This window comes from Cydia pomonella, chromosome 3 (genome assembly GCF_033807575.1).
Source record: "Cydia pomonella isolate Wapato2018A chromosome 3, ilCydPomo1, whole genome shotgun sequence".
NCBI classification, from domain to species: domain Eukaryota; kingdom Metazoa; phylum Arthropoda; class Insecta; order Lepidoptera; family Tortricidae; genus Cydia; species Cydia pomonella.
The window spans coordinates 21,644,775-21,661,233 of NC_084705.1; the positions used below are offsets into that span (position 1 = coordinate 21,644,775).

Consider the following 16,459-nt stretch of genomic DNA (forward strand, 5'->3'; position numbering starts at 1 on the left):
GAGAAATAAAAGATTCGCCTTACAAGAGTGTAATCCAGGAACGTGTGCCGCGAATGGTCAGTGAGATAAGCCAGCTAATTTATAGCGTTTCAATACCTTGGAACGTAGCTAAAGAACGCAGTTACTAGAAGATGCTTTAGTTTAGCAGATTCGAAATAAATATATATTTTATCTACTGTTAAAAACTAAGTTATCATTTATTTTATCAAGTGTTTTTTTATGTTCTTACCGATAAAACTAACAACAGACTATTTACCACCAACTGCTAAATAGTAACCATATTACGATTACGACTAGCAATTCAGGATCATCGGTAGCCAATTTAGTCCTGAGAGCCAAAACAAAAGTTAACATAAAGTTATCCAAAAGCATCCGGTGGTTTCGTTTCTAAGGTTAACGGCCAATGACATAATGGTATTCTCATTATAATGTTTGTTGATGAAATAACTGCAATAGAGAATTATAATTCACACTAAATAAATATCACTTACCTACGTATCACGTGGATCTGTTACATTGGGGCGGATTACAGACATTTAAAAGCTTCAGGCTCCAGGCCATAAGCAATAAATACTTGTGCAACAAGACAGCTAAGTTCGATATTTGTTCGAGTGCTTAATTTGATCCTAGCTTTGGTCTCGTGTAGTACACACAACTTTACACCTTAGTGGCGAGAACATAGGGAAATATACAGCTTGAAAATAATTAAATAAGTTTACAGTACATATGGGGCTACTTTATAGCACTAGTGCGAGAAGTAGCATATTACGTTACTGTGTCGAACATTTAAAGGGCCATATGTACTGTAAAACGTTGTACGATACATGTGCGAATAGGTAATTCGCAACTCGTGTCGATTTAAAACACTCCCTTCGGTCGTGTTTTAATTTATCGCCACTCGTTTCGAATTTCCTATTTTTCGCACTTGTATCGTAATGTACTATTTCATCACGCCCTCACTCATGTCTTCGTAATATATTCTAACAATTTGTTAATTATCGCAATAAAACACAAAAACAGATTTTATTTAAATAATGTGGAAATAAAGAACTTAAATTGACAGTAAGAACTTCTTAAGTAATGTTTGGAATAGCTGATATCTATGTACTGACCACTATACTATTAACGATTATTAAAAATATAAAAAAATATTTGGCGTGGTTAACTTTGTATTTTATGTAACATTGTTTTTATTTTACAAAAACTACATAAAATATACTACGCTTATCAAAATTCAATCAAAAAATATATAGTCGTACAAGATACGGAACGCTGTCATGCGTATTGTGAACCATGGCATTCGAATGTCACTTAAATGGTATTTTGCTCTATATGCTCGTAGCAAAATCGAATTTTGCTCCCTGATTTCAAGCTGTAAGTGCAGCTGAAGTGAACAATATTTCTTATTACTACAAAATTTAGAATATTTGCTTAAAATATAGAAATGGTAAAAAATGCCTTTCTAAAATATTTTTCTTTATGAATAACTTCTTAAATAGGTTTCACATAGTACAGTTAATGATACATACAAATTTACAATAATTAAAATTTATAATATACACAGCGTACCCCGAGGGCGATTCGAACTTTATAATCTTGTTATGAAACAGTTATGGATATTATAATCTGTCAGCTGTCAATTGTGACATTTCTTGTTGAAGAAGTTGTTAGCCACTTCCGGTGATTATATATCGCAAAGCCGGCAGATGTCGAGAGTTCAGTCCAGCTCGTGTGTTATTCTTGCCAGTTATTTGTATCCCGGACATTCCGACCTCTTGTTTTCTTTCAACTGGTGATTATGTCGTTAATCTTTTTTCTTGTCCGACTACAATCGTTATCATTGACTTAACTCTCTGTTAGTATGTACTTATCATTTAAAATAGTCTATTTATTTAAAGACTTAGGCATGAAATAAAGTTTTGAACAAAATTGTTTGATGCATTATGTCATAAAGGATATTACAAAGCGCTATTTGTTTACTAGATCCTTCGTAAAAATTAGTATCTCCGCCACTTATTTAATTGGGATTAGTTGCCAAAAAAAACGAGAAGAGACATGAAGTATCTAGCCATTAAATAGGAAAGTCCAGGTTCGCCCTAACAAAACACAAATTTTTCAAAAGAATCCTTTCATAGAAAGTCAGACATGCATTTCACAGGTGTAGCATGACATGGGCCATGCTATGCCTGTGAAATGCTCGGTGACAGCAAAAATATTTGCCACTAGCACTGTATATTACTCCATTTGACTTTGATCCTTATTCTTTCACTGATGTGTGTTTAATTTTTTAAGTATCAAAAAGTGGCGCCATGTAATAGATCAAAGGCCAAAGCTCAAAATGGCTGGCTCCTTAATGACCTTTTAATGTATTTCTATTACATCCTCAATGCATTCACACTAACCTATCCTAGGCACGATAAATTGTATGCTAATCCTACTACAGGACACCTAGGTCCTATACATCACGTTTAGCTGGCTACGACATGATATATTATTGGGATGAAATCACTGGTGTTTTTGGATAATGGTCTTAGCTGTACGCTTGCCACCTGTTACATTAAATTAATGCTTCAATTTGCGAGTAAATGGGTACTTTTATAGCTTAGTCCGTACTTTGTTAAGCCATTAAAATTTTTTTCATATCTCAAGATACAAATTGAACGCCTAAGTATAATATATTTGATTTTAAACAAACATGCGAAAGGAATGATTCAGGCTTAAGAGCGCTATGCGGTTCCGGCGTTGAGCGAGTTTTAGTACATTACTATAGAGGACGGGAAACGAAGGGTTGCAGGCCAAGTAGATATAGACGGCCGAGCGTAGCGAGATAAGGATACGCGGCCGGCAACCCCGTTTCTTGCCGAGATTTGTATAGTGCTTTTCTCAAACTTGCAAAGAAAAAAAATAAAAATAGGATGATGATGATGATGATTGCTTCATGTCCTAATGTGATAGGTTATTCAGGGCGTCGGGTTCCAAAGGGGAACGAAAATTTGATTATGTTTGCACTACGACGCACGGTTTAGGAGATACAGCCCTATAAAGATTTCTACATGACTGAAAAAAAAAACTGTATAGGGCTGTATCTCCTAAGCCGTGCGTCGTAGCGCAAAAATAATCACATTTTCGTTCCCCTTTGGAAACCTGAAATAATATTTAACAAAAACAAAAAAGAAAAAACCCAAAAAAGACAAAAAAAAAGGAAAAAAAGCATAATGGCAGAATTTTGCTTATAGGTTGAATGCCAAGACGTGTCATAATTTGACGTTTAAAAACAAAAGAAGGTGGCCTTACACTTACAGGCCTAGGTGTGTAAGTCTGTATGAAATTCCTTTACATATCCATCTTCACTCATCGCACCTGATATGTGGTATTTCCGGACCTAATTTGAAGTAAATCATGTCAACATTTCATTACAAGTTTGAGAAAAGGTATTTTACCTATACGCTGTGCAAGCTCAGTAGTATGCCGATCTGTTCTAACACATTTTCCCTCTCGTTCGCACTACAATGATGGATAAAACAATCTTGATCCTTCGTGACGCATATTGAAAACAACCAGAACAAAACTATCTGCAATCAATTTTTAAAGTCCTAATAAATGTTATTTTGTACGAAAATACTAACCCGCCGTTATTCATAAAACTTTACGGGCCTGATTTAGTTTTATGTTTTATCCCTTTCATATAAAGACAAACGATTCGTAGCTAATTCAGGCCAGACACGCGTTTATGAATAACGCCATAAATCCAGTGTAAATGTATTTAAGTATAATAATAATAATAAGTGATTATTTTTTACTAGAAATAAATTATACTCACTTGTTTACGTTATGTTTCGTCATTGCATTAGGAATAGATTGTGTAGTGAAACTATAGCTATATTATTATTTAACCCCTTTGTTCAATTAATTTGTATCATAATATACCCGTGACCTCCTTCCTCATTACCATCAGGCTTTGATAACATCTAATTTGCTATAACATTCAATTGACAGTTCTTACCATTTAATATTATTTATATTCATTTATTCATACGATTTTAAATTAGTACCTACAGAATGTCACGTCATTTCAATAGTACATTTCGTAGGTACATTTGTACTTGTGTAACAAAAGTGTTATTCATTGTGAAGTCATGTACATTTCAATTAAGATGTTATATATACGAACAAGTCAGACCATGACACCCCGTAGGGGCATACAATATTACTTAAAGCTAATAAGGTACTGACATAATTAACTAACAAAATAATTACAAGAATGAGAAACTTATATTAGAGGTCAATTATTACATGTATGTCCTATGATATCTTTTTTTATAGGCTATAAATTATTATCATTTAAAAAATCTTTAACAGAGTAGTAACATTTGTCAATACACGTGCAATAAAGCAATTCGCAACGTGTCGATTTAAAATGTATCACCACTCGTTGCGAATTCCCTCTTTTCCGCACTTGTATCGTAATGTTCTATTACAGTACATATGGTGCTACTTTACCGCCCTAGTGCAGTAACTAGCACTATACGTGCATATGTCGAAGATTTCAAGGGCCATATGTACTGTAAAACGTTGTACAATACATGTGCGAAAAGGTAATTTGCAATTCGTGTCGATTTAAAATTAATCACCACTCGTTGCAAATTTCCTATTTTTCGCACTTGTATCGTAATGTACTATGACAGTAACAGTACGTATGGTGCCACTTTTCCGCACTAGTGCGATAATTAGCACATTACGTAATTATGTCGAAACTTAAAGGGCCATATGTACTATAAAACGTTGTAAAATACACGTGCGAATTACCTATTCGAACATGTATCGTACAATTTCCTTCTTTTCGCACTTGTATCGTAATGTACTATAAATGTTGTCCGGTAGTTTGTTTTATTACTATTTACTAATATAATACTATAAGAATAAAATAAATATTTACAGTACTAGGATCAAAGTTTCTGGTCGCAGTTTACACGCACACAGTATAGCGTTATACACGGCGCCCGCCGCACACAACGATAAAAAACCTCGTCGTCGCTGTTGATAACGTGCTGAGCCGACCGACACACGTCCTGCCTTTACAAGCTCTGCCGCGGTACTGAGAACGTAAACTCGGGTATTGGTGATATTCGAGATGTTTTCAAAAAAATGCCAAAAAAATATAGTAGCATTTCATAAACATTAATGCATACTGACAGTATAAGCAAATATTGCAGATTGCTTGAGTATGAAAATTATTTCGATATGAAGTAGATTTTCGGAAGAATTAACACTTGTTTCGAAGAGAAAAATGAATTCATTTTACTTTGATTTTCTCTTTATCAAAGGCATGTAGGAAAAATATCGTATCGTATTCCTAAAGTACAGGGTATTAGTAATTCAAAATATTCACCTTTAGCAGAGTAAACTTCTCAAAATTTACAAATAAGAGCTCACAATTCAATGCTTCACGCGGTTTTTCGTAAATTACCATCGGAAAAATAATCATTACTAATTAAATAAGTCCCTTTTCTAATATTTAACATCGTATTCCTAAAGATAAGAAGACGCTCTTACTGAAACAAAGTACTATTTGTTTCTAATAATGAGCGTAAATCCCTGAATTTCATCGAGGAATATTATCATTTTTACATTATTTCGACTTTTCTTGTGAGAGCGCTCTTAATAGTATAGAAAGTATTTCTATTTTTATAAGTAAATTAAATTAGGTTTCTGCTGAGATGAAATAGAAAGTGTCGCATGAAATTTATTTGGTATCTCGTACCATTAACATCTTTGCAATGTTCAGGATTTTCTCTTAGAGTTGCAGCCTACGCTCCTGATTTAATTATCTTAGAACCCTGCGTTTGTTCAAGACTCAAAATAAGCACTTACAGCTAAAAGAAACTTTGCTCCCTTTTGGCACAATATTTTTTTTTTTTACACCTATAACATTTTTGGTCGCTAGTAAATTATTTATTTAATCTTTATTACACAAAAGAAAAATTATCGTAAAATAGGCAGACTTAATGCTAATAAGCATTCTGTAACATCTACCAGTCAAATTTAAAGCAAAGCAGAGAGATTGTGAGCGGTGCTACTACACACTACTAAAACAAATATAAAAAGACACAAATTATGTTCTTAATAATTTTTTAAACTTAAAGGTTACCTAATAGTTGCCTGCAAGAGATCACTTTCTAGCAATAAGACTACCTGTTGTATGCCTCTGCTTGTTTTACTGTTTTATTTTGTATTGTTTTCTTCTATTGAGGTGTGAAATAAAGGGTATTTGTTTTGTATTGTATAAAATAAATGAAACAGTGACTGTGCATCTTTAGTTTCTATACTTATGTACAAATCATGATATGTATGAGTATGATGACTGCGCTGGTTACATAAGTCACGTTAATAACACTTAATTTCCTACCTATGACTCCAACTTCTACAACTTGCATTTTGTGTAGCGTGTGCCGACGAGTCATCAAACATTCACAGATTTTTCTACTGAGGAGCAAATTCTAGTTTCTTTGTTGGGTATCCCTTTTTACCTTTCCAGCAATATCTTCGAGCCCATATAATCTCTTCGAAAGTTACTAACGCTCGAATACGTCGAGGATCGATAATGCAAATTTTATGCAAAGAGACTGGAGAGGGCAAATTTTGGTGAGGCTCAGCGAGCCAATCAGTGAGCGAATCTTAATAATGTATCGAATGTTTACGTAGTGGCGTTGCAGATACGAGTTTATCATTATTGGTTAGCGTAAAATAAGACGCCAAGGTACGAGTACGTATGAGTTACATGTTACAGATATTAGTTTTAAAAATTAAGTTTTATTTATAAATATCAGTATTACACGGTGAAATTTGAGATGATCAGACACAATGAAAAATAAAATAAAAATTGAAAAGGGCACATATTACATGTTAAAGGAACCAAGGATTGTATTCTGAAGTAACTAACATCTTTAAAGTGGTAAGATACGTAAGGTACCATGTACCATATATACAGTTTCTGCCTCGTGGCAACGCACGGGGTGCGAATTCCAGAAGGCACGGTGAACTTTATCCACCTAAGATGCGACTTACCAAGTCTAAAAAGTGTATGCATACGGCAAAACCTAGATGGTAGTTTACGTAAATAACAAAATCCCGCTAGAATTTAAAAACAAGCCATTTGCGACAAGTGTTTCATAAAAACTTTGAAACTGGCGTCTGACGCTTAATATACAGTCTATTTTGTAGTATTTTACGAGACCTAACACGATATTAAAAGTAGGTTTCTATAAAGAAAACTTTATAAAAACACGACTGGTTCGCTGGTTCAGCCTTGTATCCCAAACCATGTAAATATAAATTAAGCATAACAATCTATAAGTACCAGTCATCTAAAATTTAATTAAGTTAATAATCAATTGAATTGATTTGATGTGAACGTAAACATATATTAATATTACATATGTAAGTTAATCTTATTATCTCACATTATGTGGATTTTTCATTTAATTTTGTGATACTTTTTAAGCAGTGCATTTTTTATAGTCATATTGTCGATACTTTTCAATAAAATTAAATAAAATGGTACGGTCAACCGAGGTAATGGCATCACCGTTTTAAAAAAAAAAAAAATTTATGCACTCCTTTAACGCCTAGTTATGCAATATTTAATTAGTCTATATAAAATATTCCTACGCGCTGTGCTTCTTATGACTCTTTACCAAGAAAATTCGTAAAGTAACGTTTTTCCTTTTCTATAATTAAACGATATACGGAGGTTTTTTTAAAAAAAAAAAGGGAATTTAGACGCCATTATCCCAGTTGGGATAATGGCGTCTTTTAAATGTAATTCACGAACAATTACGATTCATAAAACATATGTTTTCAATACAGTATTCTAGAAGATATAGCCAATACAAGGAATCAAAAACAGTTATTAACAACCTCAGATAAAAAATAGTATAATCTATGTAAACGCGTCTATGTCGCATTTGTCCAAACCTAATATCCAGATGTTTTTAACCTTTTTAGTCCGTCAGAAGAATAAGATATAAAAATATTCAGACAGCTTATATTTTTACCTTTGTCATTGAACTATTTAACGGGTGAAATAAAATAGTGGAGATTTTATCTAGATGAGGAGTTATGTTAAAAAAAGGGCCCTCTGGCGCTGATTTTTCAAATGAAAATTTTTTGACTAGGTTCTTAATTTTACACTAAAACTTCATAAAATGCAGTCATTCTGAGAAAAAAAAAACGAAAATCGGTTTAAAAGATTCTTTAGTTTCATAAGAATTTGTCCAATTCATTTAAAATGAGAACTTAAATATATATATATATATATTATTTACATATACCATGTCACAAAAGGAGCGACAGACACTGATAACAATTACAATAAGCATTTGTTATTATTTTGCCGGTAAGTATATTTAAGTATTTGTATTAGGGAGTAGGTTAGTGGATAAAGATGTAGATCGCTGATGGGAAAACAGAATAGGCGCGCCTAGGTGTGGCCTCGATGTGTGTTATGTTATTATTTCATTCATTTTAAATTTTTAACATAAAATAGTGTAAAATATAATTTATTATTTAATATACATTTTAATTCGATTCACTGTTATTACTTTCATGACTGGATTTAGGTATTACACGTGTTGACATATTTATGTTGTTGAAAATGTGTATACTGTTAAAACTACGTATCAATAAAAAGGTTGTCAACACCTGACATTGGGGCTAATGCAATATACAGACACAATTACCCCTAAGTGTCTGACGTATTTTGCCAAATTGAAAAAATAACGTTCAAGAATTGGACAGTTTTTTTCAGAAACAAAAGCTTTATATAAAAAAATAGTGGTTCGTACATATCATCTTACTAATCACATTTATTCCAAATTATTATCAAAGATCTAAAGAGAAACAAGGATGTAAACAGATTTTGTTGATTTACCTCATGCAATGTGTAGGTCTAGCGTGACACTAAATTTCAAAATGGTCGACGACTTGAATACGATTCGCTATAACGCCCTCTATGTTACGTAATGTGTTGCCCTCTAAGTAGTTCGGAGCTTTATGACTAGATGACGGGAGCTGTAGTAACTAACGTCTTTAAAAAAAAAAACTTAAATGGACGCAATTAGCCCATAGTGGAAATCACTCGCCTTTTATGTTACGTCTCTCCTAACAATTTTTGAACAGCGTCTTCTGAGGGGTTTCTCATAAACATAGTTTTATCTTTAAGTTTGATGAGCTTCTTAATGCCATATTAAATTGTCTTTCATTCAATATTTACCTCTTTTGATTTGACTCCACTTTGAGATTATTATTGTATGTCTTTCCCATCACGGAACAATGGTGCTCCGGACCTTTGGGAGGCGTGCGCGGAGCCGAAGCCAACACGTAGAGGCCCTTTTGACACTTTAATGAAATGTAAGGAGTACACCTAGCGGATGCTGCCCTTGCCCGTGTCATGGGACGCACGCAGAGGCAGCACCCGCCAGGGTGTAAGGACTATTTGAGGGTTGATGGAATCTAAAATGAACTGGGCTATTGGGTGAAAGCGATGGACTAAATACTGGGCTATGGGATAAAAAACCGGACGCCTGCCTAATAAAAGGGTATTCAATTTTATTTCCGGCAGACGGTGACTCGCCCCCACAAGATGGGCCCCCACAAAAAGCGACATCTAGGATGGCTCAAGGGCAACACCGGTGTGAGGGCTCAGGGGTGTTGAGAGGTGTACGCCGCTTTCTACCCAGTGGCTGCGAGCAGCCACTGTGCCAACTCGCGTCTTATGCAATTTTTCACTTCCACCCCTGGAGCTTATAACTCTAACGACTCCACTTTGGCCGGCCGGCTAAGGCAAGCCAGAGGCAGAGAATCCTGTCCCACCCACCCTCCTTGCGGCTAACAGAACTCCCCAGGAGCACTCGGGTACGTGAGGTCGCTACTCCCCAACAGCTCGCCACAAGCTGCCCTGCGTTGACTGATTGCACTGGTAAAACCAGTGGGCGATGGGGTCGTCACATCCCTACGCCTAAAGATAGATTATTATTATTATTATTTTGAGGCAGTTACATGGAATTTCGTCTTTTGCATTTATCATTTTTATTAAATTAAAAATATTTATTTCGGACTCTGGTTCCATAATTTGTTAGTATAATACACACAATACACTTACGACTACAACACTGTACTTTTAAAGAAATTGTCTCCCATAGAAAAACCTCTGTCAGAGGTAAGATTGGAGAGAGTTCCTGGCTACCTACCCAAGATAAAATACAGTTATTGGTATAATTTATTGATAAAAAAAAAACATAAAACAGGTTGTGAAAATGTAAATTCAATTATGGCATTGTGGTAAACAAGTGGGCAAGTGAAGATTGTTGAATTGCGTTGTCCAAAAAAATTCAAAGTACATTGCAATAAAAATGAGAAAACTTAAACAATCTCATATTTCTCAATATGATTTTTTTTGTATTATATCTACAGATTACAAAAAAAACTGCTTCGTAATTCGCAAAAAAAAAAACAGATAGTTCACTGCCATTTTTTTACTGAACCACTTCAACCTCACCAACCTTAATCATTATTTCTATATGTATACAAAAAATGTAAGACGTCTATGCATAATATATTACATACTCGATGCCAATTCTTAAACTTCTAACTTCAGAATATTCCCAGCGGATGCAAAACTCCAAGTAATATCCATATTTGTCGATCACAAGAGCGTCTGATTCTGCGACACAGTAACTTCTCGATTTAATTTATAAACTTATACGGTTTCACTCTTATCGTGAGGGAAAAAGTTTCGTCAAGTAACACGAAATTACGACTGCTATTGTACGAGAAGTTTGAAGGAGTCCCGAACGTGTTCGAGTTTAGTTTTGTGTATTTACTTTAATTGTAGGATATTGTACCTTTATTTATTTAAATGAACGTTTTTGATCGTTAAAATATTTAGTTGTGTACATAAACATTGCGAGTTATTTGTGCTTGTATTTCATTAATATAAATTAATGGGTAAACAGTGAAATTGCGTCCTTGAATATGCAAATATATATTTAGCTTTGAAAAATAAGATGTCAAATAATATTAAAAGGTATTTATGTCGTATGTTATTAGATAGAAAATTAAAATTAACTCAAGCTGTGTAGTTATTAAGTGAATTACTTCAAATACACGCTTTAGAGAGTACCTACGCTGAAAATGAGACCCATTAAAATTTTAAAGCCGTTCTCACAACATAGCAAACTACATTTGTGTTTATAATCACAATAAACGCATTATGCAAATCGAGCTAAGCCTAAAACCGGATAAAATTTAAATAGAGGAATCGTAAAGTTAGTGAGCGACCCAAACTTTAATCTGAACAATTAGTTGCCAAAATCTAGTTGGCCAATTGTCGCGCTGGAAATAAAGTTGCTATTCGCTCACAGTTACATTGAATACAACTATGCATTTGCAAGAAAATACACCCTTATTTAGTACTTGATAAGGTACACTGTCGCAAGGTAGGCCGACAAAAGTCGACTCGGTAATTTTCTAACTCGGCTTAAGGGATTTTGGATTTCCACTTTGATGCTAAACAGAACATTTAGAGTTTAGCTAAAGCAAAGTTTCATCTAAAACTATTCAATGAATAATTTCAGCTCTTCTGTACAAAACACAATAAGTAATTACAAGCGCCTCCAGCGAATGACTAATTAAATGCTACTGAAGTACTTTAAACATCATTTCATGGAAGTTTAGGACCTGAATTATTAGGTTATAGAGTTAGAGTTCTAGATTATTAATTTAAACTTGATTAAAATTAGGGTCAGTTTATTTATTTATGATATAGCGTGTGCTAGGATGCTTGAACGGCATGAAGTAAGTAATCCTACCCGCGTAGCAAACATTCCAATGGTTAACGCTCGGAACGCTCTTTCATATTCGTGCCACTGTGACAGTTGCGTTTTGTTCGCTACGGAGCGTTACCGATTGGAATGTTGGCTACGTGGGCTGGAGCGCGTATTTTGAATTCTGGGTGCAAAATAATTAATTATTAATGTAAGGATTAAATTAATTAAAAATAAAGCTAGTCAAGTGCCATTTTGGTTTTCCCACATATGTATACCTGTAATTAGAAGCTTGGAGAACATGGTTATATTACAAATTTTAAAAGAAATACAAATAACAAAGAGCTTTCGGCTGATTTTTTCCTACCGTTTTAAAGAAAACTAACATCTATTTAATGCTACCGTTTAAACTCCTTACAAAATCTTTACCTAGCCATTTCTCACTTCGTTCTTTGGCACCTTCGTTTGCCAAAAGACTCTTAGCCATATTAAAGTATACAATTTAATGCACTACTTACCGCTAATAGCGCGTCTAGTGCTTAATAGCTATTTCAAAGAGTTGTAGCACAGTTTCATTAAACTTTCAAACGCCCTGCGATGTAAACCTACCCTAGGGATGACGAAGTTTCATAATAAGCTTCCGTAATGCCTTGTAAACAACTTTAGGACATATTTTGGGATGTGCTTCTTGCAGGAAGATTTGTTACGGTTCAAAATGCCCATTATGGCCCAAATCAGTTAAAACAAGTTAATGTATCTTATTAGTTTCCCATGGTTGTAATGTAACTGATTTGTGCGTATTTTGTGTAGCATCTATATTTACCTACTATACTATACTTACATATCTAGAAGAGTTCAAACTATATTTGAGCATACACGGTCAAGTGTAGGGTAATATTAGGTGCTTAATAATAGGTAGGGTAGGGTATTAATATTTTAGTACTTACTTGGATTTAGTAAAATATCTAATAAGGCTAATTAAATAAATCTGAAACTGTCCACAAAACCATTTAAACTTGTAACTGTGTCTACACTAATAGATAAATTAAAAAGTCCATTATTAAAATTAACGATAAAGTCACACGAGCTTTTAAGTTTTAAAACTATATTTTTATTAAAACTGAGTAAACAAATATATTTCCGAGTGCAACGGCCGCCAACGTTAATATTCGGAATGGGTTGAAACGAATTAAATTGCACCTTACAGCAATAAATAACTGGGTTCACTGACTAATTATTCATGTGGGATTTAAATGGCGAAAAAAGGTTATTCGAGTGAAAGAATGATGAAAAGAGAGCTAGAATTCAAGTGCAGTCAATCCTGGTAACCTAACAAGCGCTAAAAAGTTCCTAATGGTTTTCGCATAGGTAAGTAATATTTTCCAATTATTTGAACCTAGTTAATTAGAAAGATTTAAATTAATTTTAAAGCTGGAAGTATGTTACATTGCACAAGTTGTGTATCAACGTTATGGCGAGCAATAACGCTGAAATGCTCTCACAGAAATTCATCATATATTTAATCGTTATTCAGCTCTGGGTTTTTGGTTATTGAATGAGCCGGCTATCTGACAAACATAACGTGACAAAAGGTGAAACTTATAAAACTATTTTAACTCAACCGTAGTGGACAAAGACTCGTATTGCAGTTCGTTGCTCCAGTGGAAATGCAAGAGCACGCCGGTGCAAAAACGTCTAAATGATGCGGTAAGTGGTCACGTATTTGTCCTTACTCAGGATGCGACTCTCAATTGAGCATGTTTTAGTGAGAAGTCTTCAAAAGATGAAATTTAAGTGCTGTAAAAGTAAAATAATAAAAAGGCAATGTACAACTAGTTCACTTGTTGCCTTTAGTTTATTTTTCTGGCTTAAATATCTAATTTAAACCCTTCAGAGAAATATAATAATATATACGTATTTTCAGTAGTTCTTATAATGACTTCAATCGGCCGGGATTTGGACCGTGAACACTTTTTAGGGTTCCGTAGTCAACTAGGAACCCTTATAGTTTCGCCATGTCCGTCTGTCTGTCTGTCTGTCCGAGGCTTTGCTCCGTGGTCGTTAGTGCTAGAAAGCTGAAATTTGGCATGGATATATAAATCAATAAAGCCGACAAAGTCATACAATAAAATCTATTTTTTTTTTAGGGTACCTCCCCTACACGTAAAGTGGGGGTGAATTTTTTTTTTCGCTTCAACCCTAGAGTGTGGGGTATCGTTGGAAAGATCTTTTAAAACTAATAGGGGTTTTCAAGAAACATTTTTTGATAAAGTGAATATATTCGGAGATAATCGCTCTGAAAGAACAAAAAAATGTGTGTCCCCCCCTCTAACTTTTGAACCATAGGTCCAAAAAATATGAAAAAAATCGTGGAAGTAGGGCTTAAGAAAGACATTAAATAAAAACTATAGCGGACATGATCAGTTTAGCTGTTTTTGAGTTATCGCAAAAAGTTTTCCCTTCATAGTAAAAAGACTTACTTTAATTAGGTACTGATTATGCAAATTTGCCTATTTGTTTAACTCGGGTGAAAGGTACCATTTCATCCCTTGGTTAACAATTCACTATACTTTAAGCTCCAGTTTAGCTTATTGTGACGGAAGAGTAACTACGGAACCCTACACTGAGCGTGGCCCGACATGCTCTTGGCCGGTTATTTGTATTATTTTCGAGCTCCCGATATTTCGATACAGTTACATGCATCTTGTTCACGGGTAACTCAAAAACAATTCAAAAGGTAATCACAGTCCATAATCATATCCTGGTCGATTTAAGTCTAGTGAAACAAACCGTGAATCATTCAAAACTCTTATAGTTCTTATAATGTTAATGCATGATAATCCTTATGGCTTCCTTTTATCTTGCATAATATCGATTGTCCGGAATACACTTCGCATAGCAGTTTTCGCAGAAACATTTTTAACCGAATGATACTTTTGCATAATTGTATAATTAGCATAACTGTCAAGTACCCGGACCCGGGTATATCCATAAACTACGTCCACAAGAGAGGTATGGGCAATGTGAATGTCATCTCGTTCTGTGTGGTAGGGCACAGCACAGCGGATGTCATTCCAGATCTAGAGCAGAGCCCAACTGGGGAAGTACCTCCACCTTACAGAAAATCGCAGCCAAATAACACTAGACCCTACTCATAGTGTTGTGTTCCTGCCGGTGAGTAAGGTTGCCAGAGCTCAACGAGGGTGGGAGGGGGTTAGGGTCGGCAACGCGCATGTAACTCCTCTGGAGTTGCAGGCGTACATAGGCTACGGATACTGCTTACCATCAGACAGGCCGTATGCTTGTTTGCCACCGACGTAGTATAAAAAAAAAGTCGCATAACATTCATTTGGCAGAATATTGAATAGCAGAATAATAAGATCGTAGATTTTACTTTCGCAGAATTTCATCTAGCATAATTTACATTCCACCGAATTTGTAACGGCCTACTGTTATTGTCGCCGACTTTAATTTCGCAGAATTTTATGCAGCAGAATAAATCCTGCGACCCCTATACAAAAGGAACTGCTGCCAGAACTATAGGTTAGGTTAGGTTTGAAAAGAGAACTCTACAAAATTAGAACTGCTACCAGAACTGTAGGTTAGGTTAGGTTAGGTTAGAACTGCGACCGCTACAAAATAAGAACTGCTGCCAGAACTGTAGGTTAGAACTGCGACCCCTACAAAATAAGAACTACTCAATAGGAGCTGCCTTCAGAAATATTCTAATTGCAATTAGCGGAATCGGGTATGCAAAAGTAATTATTATTCTCATCAACATTATGCCAAATGCTTAAAAAAATTGCGATACAACAGTGTGTCTAAGAAAATTGTGCGAAATAACAGTATGCCAAGTAAGTTGTATGCGACACAATTTTCGGCTAAACCATTATTCGTTTATGTTTATAGGATTATTATTCAAATTAACATTATGCTATTGCATTATTCTGCTTAAGAAAATTGAGCGAAATAACAGTATGCCAACAAATTTATGCAAAAATGTTATGCGAAGGTACAATGTGACAATACATTTTCTGCAACATATTAGTAATCCAGCGACCTTGTCAGTAGAAAAAAGCGGCAAATTTGAAAAATGTAGGCGCGAAGAGATAACTTCGCATATAACATTTTAATTCGGCGCCTTTTTTTACTGACGAGTTGGGTGTGTTTCACTATAGCAGGTAAATAATTGAACCAACCCTGTTTTAATTCTTTGTTTCAAATCTCTAAAATAAGTAAAAGAATGGTTAAACCAGGAAAGAAAGAAACAGACCAATGAACATGATTTCATGATTTTAAATATTTGTTTGCATCCATAATATGGAATTGGTACATTTTACCTAACATCAAATGAGGTATTTCTGTTTTTTTTAATATGTTGGTAGTGATGAAATGGTATTAACAATACAAGTTTTCGACCTCAAAAGCCCTTGGAATCATCATCAAAAAAGTACATGAAAATCGATTAAATTTTAGGACTTTTTTCAGTTGTTGTATTTTTTTTCCACCAAAATCTGGAGTTACGGCAAAAGTCACGATGCACACTTTTAAGAAGAGGAAATTTGCAATTCATTGACTACATTTTTTCTTAGTAAGCCAAATAGTTCATAAGACACGGCTTCTCAAAGATTTGTAAA

At 34.5% G+C, this 16,459-nt stretch overlaps 1 long non-coding RNA gene across 1 annotated transcript in view; it reads left to right on the top strand.

The window, feature by feature from the left end:
* Positions 1-14,129: 14,129 nt before the first annotated feature.
* The window catches only part of LOC133516303 (uncharacterized), a 175,622-nt gene continuing 173,292 nt past the window's right edge, over positions 14,130-16,459 (top strand). The window contains exon 1 of the long non-coding RNA XR_009799199.1: positions 14,130-14,168. This is a non-coding gene — a long non-coding RNA (uncharacterized LOC133516303). The remainder of the gene's footprint in view (positions 14,169-16,459) is intronic.